This window comes from Lissotriton vulgaris, chromosome 5, assembly GCF_964263255.1.
Source record: "Lissotriton vulgaris chromosome 5, aLisVul1.2, whole genome shotgun sequence".
NCBI classification, from domain to species: Eukaryota; Metazoa; Chordata; class Amphibia; order Caudata; family Salamandridae; genus Lissotriton; species Lissotriton vulgaris.
Genome location: NC_141693.1, coordinates 986427109 through 986440808, shown reverse-complemented (window position 1 = coordinate 986440808; position 13700 = coordinate 986427109). Strand labels below are relative to the sequence as shown.

The 13700-nt window shown below is 46.2% G+C and overlaps 1 protein-coding gene across 1 annotated transcript in view; it reads right to left on the bottom strand.

Moving 5' to 3' along the window:
* Positions 1-13700, bottom strand: part of DNMBP (dynamin binding protein) — a 583091-nt gene that overhangs the window by 531546 nt on the left and 37845 nt on the right. The window lies entirely within an intron of this gene.

The following is a 13700-nucleotide window of genomic DNA, read 5'->3' as shown; positions in this document are numbered from 1 at the left end:
GGTTCGGGCCTGGAGAGCAAATGAGAAAGCATTACGGAGTATGCCAAGGGGCAAGTGTGCATTAAGAAGAGGCACCCCACATTGGCCAGAACTTGAAAAGCATGTAGCAGACATGGTGGGCGAGCATCGGCAAAGCGGTTATGTCGTGACCCGAAATAAAATCCGATTGGTTGCACTTCAGTGGGCCAAATCTAATCCAGATCTCAGCCACAGATTTAAGGCCACTATATCCTGGTGTACCAGATTCATGGGAAGGCATAATCTGGTATTGCGGCAAAAGACAAAAATTGCCCAGAAATTACCTGCGGATCTTGATGCCAAAATGCATAGCTTCCATCGCTACGTTATTAGGCTGCGCAATGAACATGGCTATGCGCTAAGTAGCATCGGAAATATGGATGAAACTCCAATGAATTTCGATATGATTGCCAACAAAACTGTCCATCAAAAAGGCGAAAAGACAATTTTAATAAAAACAACAGGACATGAGAAGTCCAGTTTCACAGTGGTACTAGCATGCACAGCTGATGGCGCAAAGCTGAGACCAATGGTTATTTTCAAAAGAAAAACAATGCCGAAACTCAAGTTCCCTGTTGGTTGTTTTGTGCATGTGAATGAGAAAGGATGGATGGATGAAGAAGGGGTAAAGCTATGGCTTGATAATGTATGGAGCAGGCGACCAGGTGGACTTCTACAAAGACGTAGTCTACTGGTGTGGGATATGTTCAGGGCTCATTTAACTCCAAGCACCAAGCAAAGGCTGGCAAGAATAAAAACAGATGCTGCAGTTATACCTGGAGGATTGACATCGTTGGTGCAGCCACTGGATGTGTGCCTAAACAAGCCATTTAAAGATCGCATCCGAGAACAGTGGAATGAGTGGATGGTTAGCGGTGAAAAAACATTCACAAAAGGAGGAAACATGCGTGCTCCACAGTTGGATGTTTTGTGCACTTTTGTTATAAAGGCCTGGAACAACATTGATGCAGAAACTGTAATAAAGTCTTTCAAGAAGTGTGGCATATCAAATTCATTAGATGGTATGGAGGACGACTATTTGTGGGAAGGTGAAGAGGATGCCGAAGAAGAGACCACATCATCTGATACGGAATTGGTACCAGATCCATACGATGACTGCCTTACAGATGTACCACAAGATCACATTGACTTACTTATGAGATCAGATGACGAAGAGGAGGATTTTGAAGGCTTTTAAAGGGAACGTTGTAAATCCTGTAGAAATCCCTTGGATTATGGAAAGTTATGGGAAGTTTAATCCACTTGCACTGTTTCATGCACTTATTTATGTTTACCGTACCGTACCGGTATATTCAGAAGTGACAGTTTTTCATATGGTTCTAAATAAAAATATTGCGAGTAAAGCAAGATTGTTTATACAACCAATTTGTTTGAGTTCAGTCTTTGAGTTTGTAAAATAAACGATTAGGTAGGTAACACTGTCCACTGATAAAGCCTTACTGCTCACCCACAGGGAGGAGGACTAGACTAATACGGTAAGTTCAAAATACCGGTAACCGTACATTCTCGGAATGGCTATGCAGGACTGCGTTGGACTGCGCTGGAAGTGGGGGTCGTCTTATACGGCGAGTATAGCACAAAACCTAAAATTTTTCAGGCAAAGTAGGGGGTCGTCTTATACGCCGGGTCGTCTTATACGCCGGAAAATACGGTAGTTTGAATCTTGGTAAATCTGCTCACAAGTGTACTGAATTTAGAACGTGCTAGATCAATAAATGCATACAAACATAATTACCCCTTTAACATCAACAATACTCCAAACTCCTACACCTCTGCCTTATATTAACCCATCCTAGATTTAAACTATCCAACCTTTAAATTACTCCTTCTACCCTCACATTATATCACCAAAACTCGCACACTACACTCCGGTTTTAAAAACTGCCTCTTCAGACCCACTCTGCTGTCCTACCTTTAAAGTACACCTTATAGTCTTAAACATCTCACCTGTAAAATGCCATTCCCTCCTTCAAAACACTGCTCCTTCTCAAACTACAGAGCCTCCTGCTCTACTAACGCATCCATTCTTCTACGGATGATGAAAATGTCACAATATTTGAATGCTATGAAAAGTAAAAATATGGAAACTGCAACACGCAACAGAAAATACTCAAAGTGCTTTAAAAGTCTACAGAATTTCTGCAAGGTCGTCGATTTTATACTCTTTGTGGCCGGCAGTCAGTATAAAAACAGAAGCTCGAGGAAAGGGGGGTGAGTGAGGAGAGGGGTGTCACTAAATTGGAGGGTGGACCACCCTAGTCACTTTGGCCTGTCTGCGTACCTGTGCTGAGCGACCTCATGTGGCTGGTGCTGCCCGATCGAGGCAGCAAAGTTTCAAATTCCTTTGGGCCCAGAGTGACGTGATTGTGGCTTGAGGCCTGATTGATGTATTGCCTCGCGGTGCCCCATGCAGACCCTAGGGTTGACTGCACTAAGTGTCGGTAGAGGCGGGAGGGCCTGCTGCAAATCCTGTGGCCCTCGGGATGCCCTGTTCCTGGGTCTCATCTTCTGCTGGGCTTCGGTGGCCCCCTGCTGCTCGCGGGAGGGGACGATTCCCGCTGACACTGATTTGAGCGGGCTCAGATGAGGGACCCGTTAGGGTGTGGGGGCGTACTCGGGAATCCATCCAACCCCTGCACGCCCTCTCCCTGGCAGCACCGGAAGTAGTGGGCTCCTCAGACGTCAGGAGGTGCACGCACTGCAGCTTTTTGCAAGCTGGTCATGTGCGTGCGCAGAGCTTGAACTTCAACCGGCGGGCGGCAGCCGTGCTGCCCTGGCCCCTTGCGGCGGCCTTTATAATTTATTTGGGGACACTGAGTGTCCTCAAATAAATTATAAAGGCCGCCGCAAGGGGCCAGTGCCGCGCGGCTGCCGCCCTCAAAGTTGTGCCGCCTGGGGTGGACCGCCCCTCCCGCCCCCCCCTAGATACGCGGCTGCAGGGAGGGAGGGGATGTCTGACACTTCAGGCGGTGGAAACCTCTATGAACTTCCTCTACTTCAAAGTGGGCACAAGGTACAAATATTGGACCCTTAGACCCAAATCTTTAGAACACTTATGGACCTGGGGACTCTGCTAAGAAGAAGGACTGGTGTGCTGCTGAAAGGACTGCTACTCTGCAGGTCTACTGACTGATTGTGATAACCTGCTGCCCTCTTGCCTGGGTGAGAAGGTATGGACTTTCAAATCTAAACCAATGACCCCAGAGGGACTCCAAGGGCTAGTTGGTTGTCCTCCTGATCAGAAGTCTTATCTGTGAGTCCTGTTCTCCGAAGTGGTGCCATCCCAGTCCTGGACCCTTGCAAGTGGGCCTGAAGATGCTCTGCCAACCCATCTGTGGATTCAGGAGAATCCACACATCCCCTTCGCGGCGCATCTCCTGCAGAAGAGTGTATTGCCTTTGCTGCATCCCCTCTGGAACCCAAGCATCGCCCCTGCTGTCAAGACTTCCCCCAAAGCGAGGACATTGCCTCACCAAATGCAGCTCATCAGAACCACTGCAGCGCATTTCAAAGCAAGTACATCACATCACACTTCACAGCGCCACGGAACCACCTCTGCGCGAGGCACTCCCTAACATCGTTTCTGCTGCGAGACGCATCGTCAACACAGGACTCTGCATCTCTTTGCAACAAGGATTTAAGATACTCGTGTTCAGCAGGCCTAACCTGGTTCCTGTAGCTGGCCCGCGCTCTGTTGCCATCGACCTAAACTTGTGACTTTGTCCGAGACCAGCGCAAACAGATAATCACAGTTGGCATTTAGTGCTATTTTCACAGAAGTCTTTTAACTTGCATATCTCGGATTTATTAGATTCAGTTTTTGTCGTTTTGGTCTTGATTTGTTTATAAAAATTTACTCTATGTTTCTTAATTCATGTGGGACTTTTCTTGTGTTGTGTTTTCACTTTATTACTGTTTAAGGTGCTGAATAAATACTTTACACATTGCCTCTAAATTAAGCAGATTGCCCCGTGGCAAACTACCAAAGGGTTGAACACAGGTTAATTTGGGCTTCGTTTGTGACTTATTCCTGACAAGGATGGTGTTTGCTGCTTAAGTAGGATTTAACCCCCTCTTAAACAGCAACTCCGTTTCTTCAAAGGGTAATGGTAATTTTTTGTGCACAGCATTGCATTAACTTTACTATAGGCTTAGCGAAGAATACAGAGGAACAAATAGGAATGAGAGATAGAAGAGTTGTTGCTCTTCTTCAGACTTTGGGACTATTACTCCTGAGGAGCGAGCCGGGTGCATCGCTAACGCAGTATTATTAATTGCGCTGCTCATAAAGATTTGTGCTTATAACTGTGCGGGGTCTTAACTGTTTTTATTATTGCCTCTTTTCATCGTATTTTAATGCTGATTGCACTATTGCTGCCTTCGGGATCAACTGATCGGGGCAAGGGAGGGAGTGTGGTCACCATCTTGGGGGAGGAAGACGAGGTCGCAGACTAGTGTTTGCTGACTCGCCTGCCTGGCCACCTCCGGGGCTCCCATAAATGACGTCAATCAGGCGCCCGCACAGCGGTCGGCGCTGGCGCGCCCAAGGCAAGCCCGTCTGCGCCCGTCCGCGCCGGGCCGTCGCAAGTCGCCGAGACCCTTGCCCTTTTTCCTGCAAATCGCATTGTGTATGTGCTAGACGAGCTATTGGCTTGGGAAGTTAAGTGTCCCTCTCCTGTCTGGGTTCCAAGTGAGGAGCTTTTCACTGCAAGTACTGTGCCTCCCATTTTCCATCTAAGGATTCGCATTCCAGTCTGGGAGATGGTATTGTTCTAAAATGTTTGTGTCTGAACTGTAGATCTCTTGCCAAACATCACAGTGAGGTTTTCGATCTCCTAATAGAAGAGGTCCCGCATGTTTTATTCCTGACCGAGACGTGGCTTACGCCTGACTCAGTGGCTGAATCCTGGTTGGCCCTTCCTTCGGGATATAGGTTATTTAGTATTTGCAGACAGGCAGGCAGAGGGGGGGGGGCATTGCAATTATTGCTGGGAAAGTCTACAATTGTTCCCTGAGTAAAGAGAACCCCGCTGGTTGTGAAAGCGCTTTGTTTAAAATCACACTGAATTATAATTCTACTATGACCGGCCTCCTCATTTACCTGCGCCAGGTCCATCTGGTCCCTTTAGAGAAGATCTGCTCAACAAAGTCGCGCAATATGCATGCAGGTCGGCAAATTTTACTATTCTTGGGGACCTCAATCTCCATTTTGATAACTGCAGGACGGCTGAGATTGCAAGCTTTCTGGCCGATCTGGAGGCCTATCAGATGACCCAACTGGTGCAAACTGGTTCTCATGTGGTTGGTCACCTGCTGGACCCTATTTTCTCCAACCTAAGCTCTTGTACGGTTTTATTGCCCGTTCCGCAGGTATGGACCGACCATTTGTTGGTCCCCTTTACCTTGCGACTTCAGGTAAAAGGCGATTTGATTTGCCCAGCTCGTGTCTTAAAGCGTCCTTGGCACAAGCTCGACTCTGGCCGTCTCTCGACGTGGCTATTTAGCCACAGGCCCCAGTTGCCGCCGGATATGGAAACAGCATATTCCTGCTTTAATGAGTGGGTAATCTCAGGCCTGTATAGTTGTATTCCGGCGAGGCTGGGAGGGAAATTCCGTGGGCCATCAAACCCTTGGTTTGAGGACTCATTAGTCACGGCCAAAAAGGGTTGTAAGCAGCTGGAACGCGCCTGGAGGCGCTCCTATGACCAGGCGACCAAAAAGGAAATATTGTGCCGCAATTAATCAATATCATAAGCTTATTCAGCAAGCTCGAGCCAAGTTTGTGGCCGATAAAATTCTGGCCAGCACAAACCCTGCCAAAACTATCTTCGCTGTGACGAAGAGCATGAAGAGCGGAGGTATTATGGGGACCTCTTCGATCTCCTCTAATCAGCAGTGTATTGAGTTGGCCCTGTACTTTGTGAATAAAGTCGATAAGATCTATCAGGGTTTACCCACCCCTATTTCGCCTCAGGCGGTGGGGGACCCGGGACTTTGGGTTCCATGGGGGCTAACACCCTTGCATCTTTTTCTCCGCTGTCTCAGATGGAGTTTGAGGTACTCTGCTCAAAGATTAAATCGGGCTCACCAGCGGATCCACTGACACCTGCTCACTTTCGCCAGTTCCATTCTCTTCTGAACTTCAAGCTGGTCAACCTCTCTCTGTCCTCAGCATCTGTCCCAAGGGCCTGGAAACATGCCAAGGTTATTCCTTTGCTCAAGAAACCCTTGTTGGACCCTGCAGAGCCAGCTATTTATCACCCGATGTCCCAATTGCCATTCCTGGCTAAGGTGACTGAATCGCATGTGAATTCGATTGTATCCAGGTTTGCGGAGCAGAATGACCTCTTCGACCCATCCCAACATGGCTTCCGTGCCCGCCAGAGCACTGAGTCTGCATTATTGGTTGTCACGGAGGTCATTAGGGCGAACCTGGATGTCGGAGACTCAGCGGCCTTGGTCCTTTTGGACCTAAGTGCCGTTTTCGACACTGTCTCCCATCCGATACTCTTAAAACGCCTGCAGGAAATTGGTATCAGAGACATGGCTCTGGAGTGGTTACGGTCTTTCTTGGAAGGAAGGTCCTTCCAAGTTCACGTTCCTCCCTTCCATTCTCAAGAGCTTGCCTTGCGCCAGGTTCAGTGTTAAGCCCCTTATTGTTTAACATCTACGTCCAGCCTTTGGCTGTGTTGGCGAAGGAAAGGGGCTTGGCACTGGTATCATATGCGGACGACACTCCGCTAGTGATCGCCTTTTCCAATAAAAGCTGTATCAACTTGAGCAAGTTTAAAGAGGACCTCTCTGTGATCGCGGACTGGATGGCAATGAACTGCTTAAAGCTTAACGCTAGCAAATCCGAGATCTTGCTGTTTGGGAAAGATCGGAGGATGTGGTCTGAGAGTCATTGGCCTGACCGTCTGAAACCTGCCCCCTTGCCCAAGGAGACAGTGAAAAATCTAGGCATTTGGTTCGACAATGGTCTAACATTCGACGCCCAATCCAAATCAGTGGCTAGGGCTCGTTATGGTATTCTGAGGGGCTTGAAACCGTTGTTGGGTTTTTCCCCCTGAAAGTCCGCCAAACCATCCTTCAGGCGACAATCATGTCTAGATTGGATTATGGGAATTGCCTATACCTAGGCGCGAACAAGGCTAGTGTCAAGCGTCTTCAAAGGGCACAGAATGCAGCTGTCCGCACGTTGATGGCCCTCCCGTACACCTGCTCTGTTTCCCATGTACCTCAGAAACTTCACTGGTTGCCGATAGAAAAGTGCATCCAATTTAAGGCGCTCTATTTGGCGCATAAGATCCTGTCACCTCAGGCACCGGCGGGACTGATGGGGCTGTTAGAGTTCTATGCGCCACGACGTCCTTTAAGATCTGCCGCCTTAGCCTTGGTATGCACCCCGCGTGTCTGGAAGGCCAGAGCGGGTGGCCGCTCTTTCCGCAGCCTAGCAGCGCAACTCTGGAACTCTATTCCTGTGTCCATCAGAGTGATCCAGAATCATCTTGCGTTCCAGAAGGCCATTAAGACATTGCGTTTTTCCGGCTTAATGCTTCTTGTATCTGGTTCTTGCCTGGGAGTTTATGGTCTGCGCTGGGACGCCCCGTCGCTGGGGCAGCCATGCGCAATATAAATCTGACAAATAAATAAATAAAAAATTATACCAGATTTGGTTCAGGGCGAATTGGTTTTGATATAATACTTGTCTTATTCCTGCTTTAGCCCTGTAGTTGTATGACTTTGGATTTGAGTGTATCATAACAGTTAATACAACTTAGCAAGCTGTATGTATTTTTATTTCATAATTTGTAAATGGGAACATACATGCCATTTCACTAGACAATTGCTCTAGAAACACTATAAAACGTCACTGAGGGGCAGCAACTGTTTTTTTTTTTACAATCGTGAAGGATAAGCTACTCTTGATTCAGGTTTTAATTGGAGAAGAAATCAAGAAAGGTTTATACATATATTGTAAGATAGACTTATTGTATAAACATTACGCCAAGAAAGTGACTGAAAGAAGTGTGTACAAGTTTGTAAAAAAGAAAACCTGGCAGCATTAATGGATGCTAGAAGTACCGGTTCTTAATCAGTGTCACTGGGTATACGAGAAGCATTTCCGCAGAAGAGGAACTGATGCTCACAAGTGTTCAATATGTGGTTAAAGGTTGGCCAAATGATAACCTATTATCCACAGTGTTACAACTGTACTCAAAAGTTGCAGATGTGCAGACATGGAATGTTAAATTATCACCAAGACCCCTGGATATAGCTGCATGGGAAGCAGACTTGGATTGATGACAGAGGGGGTAACAGGTAATCTATAAAACAAGAGGCTGCCCCTGGAAATGGGAGAAAGTTTGGGAAGCTTGTTGGGAGCATAGGGAGTAGGGTAAGGCAGTAGACTAGTAGGATTCTGGCTGAAAGGCAGGATGGACTGGTTTAAGGTGACAGTGGTTTGTTGACTGTAAGTTTGAGCCGTAACCGCGCCAGCAGTGGCAGGCATAACTCGCAGGGAGGGGTGTGGAGGTTCGTGATTGCGGGAGGGAGTGAAAACATGAAATAAACAAAAATTCTTTATCTTGCAGCTGCCCGGTCCCGCGTCGCTGATCCTGCTCTCCTGCTTCCGATCTCAGTACCAGGAAGCAGGCAGCCAGGCTCCCTCCCCTAAGCCAATCACAGCAGTGCAATTGCAGCATTGTGATTGGACTGAGCGCCGGGACACAGCGCTCAGCCAGGGGCTGAGAGGTGACCCTGTTCTCCATGCATGCTGTAATGCAGCCTGCATGGAGAGGTGAGAAAGTGCTCATGACTGGTTTGGGCAGCCCAAGAGGGCCCACTAAACAGTCAATGCGCACTTTTAGGAGTGGGCAAACCACTGCTCCACTGCCCTGTTTGCAGAGCACAGCAGCCCCGCCCACTCGCTCGCCAAGCACCCATGTTTTTGCTTCTGCACTACTTGAAAGGAGTAGGGCGACGCCCCTCCACCATAGTGAAACTCTAACTCAACTGCAGCATGACAGGAATTTTTATAAGATGTATAACTTAACTTCGCAAACACAAGGAGATGATGGATGGAGTACTGAACCTTTTCAGACATTCACCCTCATCATTCTTTAGTTCACTTCGCCACCCCAGCTCGCACCCAGCCATATGCAAATCAGTCTTGACCCTGTTCCTCAAGAGAACAGTCCAGCACGAACTGCCAGGCATATGCTCAGACGTGGTTCCCTTGCTCACTTTTCAAGCTAGCCTGGCTGATGAGGGGTGTTACCCTGAAATCAGTACCAGGATGCTCGTTTCCGGTCCAGGGAAGACCTGGCGTGGCAGTTCGGGCTGGACTGTTGCCAAGAGGACCAAGGTCACGACTGATTTGCATACATTTGGGGCTGAACTGAGGTGGCGAAGTGAGCTCAAGAACAATGATGGATTCAAACCAGATCTGCGACTAAGAGGGGTGGGGGCGGTCTGAAAAGTTTCAGTACTCCGTCCATCATCTCCTTGTGTTTGCTTTGCCCTAACTGTTAACTTCTTCTGCATTAAATGCTGTATGTTGTTTACACCTCAATAAAAAGAACTTTAACAAATATATATGTATCACCAAAATGTCAGTGGATGTAGCCCTCTCAGGACATCATGACCAGGAAGCGAGAGCAGCAAATATTCTGGTGGTCCAGACTGCATGGAACACGGCTGTGGAATTCCTGTGGCCGACGTCCAGGACACAGTTTGGGGCCAAGGACAACAAGTTCATCTTTCTTTTGTCCTCTGGACAAGGTTTCGCTCAACCCACCCCGAAGCACAAGCCCATCTGCTGCCTGTTTACTGTGTCACTTTGCGGTTGTGAAAACATATTGTCTGCTGACTAAGCAAGATATGCAACCAGGAGTATCTAATGTTCAAAAAGCTACATATACATCGTTAATTAATGCAAAAGTCTTTACTGAGTGCTCTGAGAAAATACAGTGAGCTTGCATAAGTTCAGCTACAATTGCTGACCGTTGATGCAATATAAACAAGTACAGTTCACACGCTGTAAAAGTTATGTGGCTACTTACAAGGCTCTCAAAATGGTTTTATTGCATGCAAAAGAATGTAAGCAAGATTGGCGATTTTATTTTAATAGCAACAATATACGAAAAATATTTGCAGCAACTGAGGAAGGTTGCAGACGCGTTTTCGAAATCATCAAAACAATGTATTTGTTTTCAAAATGAAAGGTTCCAAAGAAAAATTCTTCAACTTGCATCTAGCTGGTGAGGCAGTAAAGCACTGTGCAAGCCTTGCACGGTTTAGAAGCGCGGGAGGGGCGGCTGCAGCACCCAAACCCCCCTCCCCTCCCCAGTGCCCTGGGCGAGCAGAAGAAGGGTGAAGCTGGCACCTTGGCTGAGTTACATGAGTGGGCCACAATGGCAGGAACAGGAACTACCATTCCAGGATGGCAAAGAATGTATGTCCTACTATGCCATGCACATAGCAAGAGAAAAATGTGACATGCATAACAAAAGCAGCGCTGTTTTGGAGAAGGGCTGGGATCGAAGGCAGAAGGATAAGGTGATGCATAGTGTTAGTGTAGTACTGCATTTGCATAGTGTTAGTGTAGGTCCTATTCTTCAAATGTCAAGGCAGTGTTTTGCCCCCAGTGGAGTCAACGCCTCACAGCTTGCTAAATTTAAGAATATGTCACCAAACACTTAAAGTACAGGGAACATTTACATTAGCAAACTGGGGGGGGGGGGGGGGATTAAATGCATCTGCTCATAATAGCGCTGTCTAACTCATCAATATCATTTGTAGAGGGCACTTGTAGATTTGAAACACAGCATCTTTATGCAAAGTTGGAAATATGTTTTATAAACATGGAGACACGGTCTCTGAAGCTTTATGTATTTCAAGCCTTGCCAGTCAGAAATCCAAACCAAAACTCAGAAAAACAAAGAATATTCTTCACAAGTGGAGGTTTCCAAGGACGCCGCGAATGACTTTCCACATGAAAAAGCAAACTGAGCAAGCAATAGTGTTGCAACAAGAAACGCTGGCCACGGTAAAACAATAGCACACAAGGTCATGATCAGTGCCAGGGACACAGCTGTAAGGAAGAGAGGAGCTGGGGTGAAGACAGGCCAGCAGAAGAACGGAGATGGAAATTTAGACATTTGCATGGGAGGAAGGGTGAGGGTGGACTAGTGGAAGGTGAGGGACAGTAATTGGGGGATGAAGGGTACAGCAAAAGGTTAGCCATTTTCACGTGCAGCTCAATTAATGTTGATTTATGGCTGGGCTTGTGCAAATATAGCTACCTACAGGCCAGCTTGCATGGCGGTCCCATGGAGGGGTCACAGTAGACTGAAGGATCGGTATAGTAAGAACATTGCCTAGATCTTTGGGACAACCCAAAATCCCCAAGGGAATTCGCGTTCAGCAACAACTACACAGAATATTCACTTCCTACAAAGGGCTGGTTAACATATTGAATTGTTTAGCGGTGGGCTACTCAAGCAGTTAATGGGAAAGCATAGTGAGATTCCAGTTTTGCTCAGGATAACATTTATTGAAGTAGAAAGGGTTTATCTTATTTAAACAAGTTTTAAAATCCGGTGTATATGGTAAGGAACGTGGAACACCCACCGACTTCGGTGAAATCATAAGAATCATACAAAGCTGCAGCAGCCTGTATCTAGCTGGACAGAGGTAGCAACAATTGCTACTACACCACTACCTATACAGACATTTGGCATTCTGGTTTCCTAATTTCAGCTAGTTCTAGTCGACAGTCATGACTGATCAATAAACATGTCCTTCACACACTCTGGAGAGTCGTATGAAAGGGGCCTACCTCTACCTTCAGGGAAAGAGAGGGGCTGAGGATTCTTTGTGTTTCTTGCCTCAGACTGTACTAAGGCAGGAGAGAGGACTGTCTGAGCGCTCAACCGTTGCATATGCATCAGATTCTGCCAGTGGAACGAATAAAGAATAGCATTTCTAGGTATACAATAATTTCAAGCTGGTTAATATTAGAGAAACAAGGGTACAAATCAACTGGTGGATGCTCCTATCGACAGCACATTATGGCTCAAACTTGTCTTAGGGATCCAATGCAGATGGAAGTATTCCTTAAGACATCCTACGAGTGGCCCTGGATAGCTATGTCGGTCCCTCAAGATGCTGTGTACTAAGGGGCTTATTACGATGTCGGGCGGACTTGTGTCGGCCTGACACCATCGCGGATACAGAAATGACCATCTTCCGGTCGGCGTTCCTGACCGCCTAATTACAATGCAACCACACATGGTGCGGTCGCATGCTCCCATTTCCCTATGGGAGCATGTGCTACGCCTGTAAACTGGCCGTAGCACAAGCTCCACAGGGAAATGGGAGGTTGTGTTCATCCCTGCACGGCGTGGCAGGCAACTCAGGGATCAACAAGGAGGCACCATAGGTGCCTCACGCTGCCCCAACCGGAGGCCGCAAACAGAAGGAGGCCCAGCTAGGGGCCCTCAAACACACTTTTTGACAGGCTTTCATGTTGAACAGCCCGGCATGGAAAGCATGCCGGAAACTGTGCATCGTAATCCGGATGGCGGAAACGCCATCCATATGGATTACAGGCCCATGGGCTCCTTGAGCCCATCGGAATCCAGCCGGAATTGTAATTAGGTGGTCAGAAGTGGAACCGTCGATCTCAGTCGGAAAGCCTCTTACTAAGGCTTTCCGACCAATATCGTAATCAACTCCTAAGTGTTTAATCAAAGTTTTATTTATCAGAGCTGCAAGGTCTCATCTATCATAATATGGATACAGCATATGGCGGCCATTGGGTAGCAAGCACATATAGATTGGGAGAGAATGTTCTTTGTGCATAGGCGCATGGACTGAAAGTAGAGAAGATGATGTGGAAGAGATGCAGTGGATAATCTTAAAGAATAGTGTCAAGACGTTTAACAGACCTGTGGTTTACTGAAGTCTGCGAGTCACCTAAGAAAGTGCTAAGAAGACGATGGTGGGTGGCAGCAGAGGTTAAATATGGTGTGCGTTGTAAAGTTTCAGATGCTGTCCAGTTGGAAGAGTAATGCAGAAGATGGACTAAGAGGCTGTTTAATCATTTATTACTCATTTTACTGCATATTAAAATTAAAATTAAAATCTTTAGGTGGTAATCTATTTTTCAATTTAGACTTCGTAAATACAATTTTATTTTAATATATTTCCATTAATGTTTCAATTAAAAATTAATTTAGTGGTGCTGAAGCATTTCTTAATTTTTTTCTAAATTTAAAGTAAATATATCAAATAAATCTACTTTAAAAACTTTAAAATATTTTAATATTTATTTTCAACTTAGATACATTTTAAAAATGTTTTATATACATTACCAATGGGAGGCTCCACAGTCAGGATGGAGATCTTCGCATGGTAAAGCACGGGGTAAAATAAAAGTGTTTATTTAGCTAAGAAATCCATATTAAAAATACTTTCAGTTAAATATTAATGTAAACTCATTTTACCTATTTACTGTAAATGCAGACCTCAAATTTAAAAATACCACAGCGCTACAAAATGTCTTTTGAATTTAAACTTTAATAATGGAAATATATTAAATTGAAATTATTTTTCTGAAGTAAGAATTAAAAATATATTCCCAACTGAAGAATATA